General features: G+C 36.0%; 1 long non-coding RNA gene across 1 annotated transcript; it reads left to right on the forward strand.

The window, feature by feature from the left end:
- The first annotated feature begins 879 nt into the window (after positions 1-879).
- On the forward strand, positions 880-2,709 carry LOC128647723 (uncharacterized). Its single transcript, XR_008400389.1, has 2 exons — positions 880-971; positions 1,375-2,709. It is a non-coding gene; the product is annotated as an uncharacterized LOC128647723 (long non-coding RNA).
- The last annotated feature ends 2,181 nt before the right edge of the window (positions 2,710-4,890 follow it).

A 4,890-nucleotide genomic window follows, 5' to 3' on the forward strand; every position in this document is an offset into this window, starting at 1 on the left:
TTAAGTAAATATGGTCATGCAGGTGTTGTGATAAAATTGTGCATTGCCAGGTGTATCTGTGAGAATGCACTGAGTTTCCTAGCTATATCATGTTTATCTGCTGTATGATTGAGTTTGGCACATCTTTTTGTGGTAATAGTGATGATGATATTAATTTTTGTGGAGAGGAATTGCTGTGTTGCTTTCTCAACTACTTGTGTAACTTTGTATGCAACAGATGCTTCCTTGATATGTATATCATTAGTTCCTGTGTGTGGATGATTATATTTCTGGGGTCCCTGAAGCTGGGCTGGCTAAGGATTTCTTGAGTTGTTGGGCAACGGATTTAGCCTACTCTTCTTCCTGTGAATAGCCGTTTGACATCTAGATATTTCCCATTTAAATCAATAAATATGGCAATACCTGTGCTGTAAGATGTAAATGTTGTGCTGGCTTTTTCTACTTCCTCAGTTCATCTGGTATCAGTTTTACTATTGGCTGGTGACTCTTCTAAATGATGTATCTTTGTGGCTATACTGATGTCAGTGCTGTGATTTTTGCCCTGCAGTCTCTGTTGTGTCATCTTCATCCTCGTGCTTTGTTTTGTTTTCAGGGAACTGATGTTTATAGATGTTGGAATCTTCTGCTGATGAAGAGATTTGTGTTGTTTCTGTTATATTACTGTGTTTGTTTGTTTGTTTTTTAGTTCCTGTATTTCACTGGTTTTATAGTTTTTTTTATTGTGTTTTCTCATTTCCCTTAGTTGCTCTCTAAGTTGCATGTTTTCTTTTTGTGATGTATCTCATGAAGCTTTTATTTCAGCTAATGATGTATTGTATTCCGCTTTCAGCCTTGATAATTCCTCTGTGAGATGCTCTGTTTTATCCTCACATTATCCAGTTTAAAGAAGGGGAACAACGACAAAGTCTCTCTCTAGTTGTGATGAAGTTTCTCTGATAGCGCTCAGGGAGTTGCTTTTTAACTCAGTAGAGGTGAGATGTGTTGCCCTGCTCTGTGTCTGTAAGGAGGGTGGATTTCCATGGTGTCTGTCTCTCTCTTTTTCTCTTCTCGCCTTGCCCCTCATTTGCTGATTTTTCTTACATTTCTCTTTTCCCCTTCTTACAATGTGTGTAATGACAGTTGCAGTGTGTAAAGAGTGTAACAGGCCAGTACTTGTAAAAAAGAGAGGGCATGGGATTTAGGCTGTGTAACGAGAGAGAAGGTGGCACAAGATTGTATTGGGCAGGTAGTGGATCATGTAAAACAGCTGGTGTGTTTGGTTGGGTTGCAGGATCATATCAAATGTACATATGGAGGGGTAGGTAGTAGAGTCGTAACTATCAGAATATTTTTTAGATATTTATTTATTTTACTTTTTTTTTTTTTTTCCAACAGATCTAAAGAAGATGTTCAAGTTTTTGTCTGTACAGCTGAAATTGCACTTCTATAGCAATAAAAGTAATTGTGTTATGTGCATGATATATATCAGCAATTAAGCCAAACAAGTTTAATAGGACCTTGACACTGCAGAGCAGCCAAAGAATACACCCGCTGAAAAATCCTGATGAAATTTGTGTTTCCTGTTCTACCTTGTTGAAGCTAATTGGAGTCTAATCTCAAATGCCATTTGAGACTTACTGTAGCGTTCCCTCTGGATAACTGCAGTATGCACTGAGTGGTGACTCGATTCTGGTCTCCTCTCTTACTGGGTGGTTGCTCATGTGAGACTCACTGTAGTATTAACGTATACCCAGACAATCTCATGATAACTGCAGTATTGAGAGAGGTGATATGTGACATGTATTGTAGCATTGTTGTATACCCAGACAATCTCATGATAACTGCAGTATTGAGAGAGGTGATATGTGACATGTATTGTAGCATTGTTGTATACCCAGACAATCTCATGATAACTGCAGTATTGAGAGAGGTGATATGTGACATGTATTGTAGCATTGTTGTATACCCAGACAATCTCATGATAACTGCAGTATTGAGAGAGGTGATATGGGAGACTTATTGTATCATTGTTGTATACAGAGGCAATCTCAGGTTAACTGCAGTATTGAGAGAGGTGGCATGTGAGACTTATTGTATCATTGTTGTATACAAAGGCAATCTCAGGTTAACTGCAGTATTGAGAGAGGTGGCATGTGAGACTTATTGTAGTATTGTTGTATACACAGTCTCAGGATAACTGCAGTATTGAGAGAGGTGACATGTGAGACTTTTTGTGGCAACAGGATAAATCCTGTATGCTGCAGGTAAATTACAGGAATAACAGGCACAAATAATAATCACTGTACATAATAATGTATCAACAATGCTTAAAGGGACATTCTACACTAGATTTTTCTTGCAGAAATGTTTTTTTAGATGATCCATTTACAGGTGAAACTCGAAAAATTAGAATATCGTGCAAAAGTTCATTTATTTCACTAATGCAACCTAAAAGGTGAAACTAATATATGAGAGAGACTCATTACATGCAAAGCAATATAGTTCAAGCCGTGATTTGTCATAATTGTGATGATTATGGCTTACATTTGATAGTAGAAATAAACTGGAAAAATTGTTTAAATTGTATGGTAATGGGTAATAAAGGGATTATCTATCTTTTTAAACAATAAGCATTTTCGAGTTGACTGTCCCTTTAGCATTTTTGCTTAATTTAAATATATTGCCTTTTATGTTATTCCAAATTAAATAAAAAAAAAAAAATTCCTTACATTAATACGTGTTTTCATTCTTTGTCATTTCCTAATCACAATCCCCTTAGATCCATAGTAGACTGAGGAGAATATCGACTATAAACAAATATGTAAAAATCCTGATAAATGTTCTGTACAAAATAAATATTTCTCTGTTCCTACATATAGTCCATCGGCACTACTATACACAAGCATACTATAGACTCACTATACACAAGCAGTACTATAAACTCACTATACACAAGCATAATATAGACTCACTATACACAAGCATACTATAGACTCACTATACACAAGCATAATATAGACTCACTATACACAAGCATACTATAGACTCACTATACACAAGCAATACTATAGACTCCCTATACACAAGCACTACTATAGACTCACTATACACAAGCACTACTATAGACTCACTATACACAAGCATACTACAGATTTACTATACACAAGCATACTATAGACTCACTATACACAAGCAGTACTATAGACTCACTATACACAAGCAGTACTATAGACTCACTATACACAAGCATAATATACACTCACTATACACAAGCATACTATAGACTCACTATACACAAGCATAATATAGACTCACTATACACAAGCATACTATAGACTCACTCTACATAAGCAGTACTATAGACTCCCTATACACAAGCACTTCTATAGACTCATTATACACAAGCACTACTATAGACTCACTATAAACAAGCATACTACAGATTTACTATACACAAGCATACTAAAGACTCACTATACACAAGCATACTATAGACCTACTATAGACTCACTATACACAAGCACTACTATAGACTCACTATACACAAGCATACTACAGATTTACTATACACAAGCATACTATAGACTCACTATACACAAGCAGTACTATAGACTCACTATACACAAGCATAATATACACTCACTATACACAAGCATACTATAGACTCACTATACACAAGCATAATATAGACTCACTATACACAAGCATACTATAGACTCACTATACATAAGCAGTACTATAGACTCCCTATACACAAGCACTTCTATAGACTCATTATACACAAGCACTACTATAGACTCACTATAAACAAGCATACTACAGATTTACTATACACAAGCATACTAAAGACTCACTATACACAAGCATACTATAGACCTACTATAGACTCACTATACACAAGCACTACTATAGACTCGCTAGACACAAGCATACTATAGACTCACTATACACAAGCACTACTATAGACTCACTAGACACAAGGACTACTATAGACTCACTAGACACAAGCACTACTCTAGACTCACTAGACACAAGCATACTATAGACTCACTAGACACAAGCATACTATAGACTCACTAGACACAAGCACTACTATAGACTCACTAGACACAAGCACTACTATAGACTCACTAGACACAAGCACTACTATAGACTCACTAGACACAAGCACTACTATAGACTCACTCGAAACAAGCACTACTATAGACTCACTCGATACAAGCACTACTATAGACTCACTAGACACAAGCACTACTATAGACTCACTAGACACAAGCACTACTATAGACTCACTAGACACAAGCACTACTATAGACTCACTGGACACAAGCACTACTATAGACTCACTGGACACAAGCACTACTATAGACTCACTGGACACAAGCACTACTATAGACTCACTATACACAAGCAAACTTAGCTACCAAACTATAAAATGGGCAAATCAATTACATGTTTATATGTAGAGAAATGTAAAAAAATAAAGTTACATTATTATGTGGTTTCATTTGTGGCTTTTATTGTGAAAATCTGCCTTACTGCTGCTATAGTCTGATGATTTAAATGTGACTGATATTAAAGAAAGAGTAAACTTTGATTATTCAGACAGAGCATGCCGTTCTAAATTTTCCAATTTACTTCTAGTATCTAATTTGCTTCATTCCCTTTGTATCCTTTGGTGAAAAGCATACCTACACAGGAGCAGCAATTTAGTACTGAGAGCTAGTTGGTGATTGGTGGCTGCACATATATGCCTCTTGTTATTGGCTCACTCAGTTCCCAGTAGAGCATTGTTGCTCATTCAAGAAATGATACAAAAAAAACTATTCAAATGGAATAATAGAAGAAAATTAAAAAGCTGTATTCTCTATCCAAATCGTGAAAGAATAATCTAAATATACATGTAGAGGG

Source organism: Bombina bombina, chromosome 2, assembly GCF_027579735.1.
Source record: "Bombina bombina isolate aBomBom1 chromosome 2, aBomBom1.pri, whole genome shotgun sequence".
Classification (NCBI taxonomy): domain Eukaryota; kingdom Metazoa; phylum Chordata; class Amphibia; order Anura; family Bombinatoridae; genus Bombina; species Bombina bombina.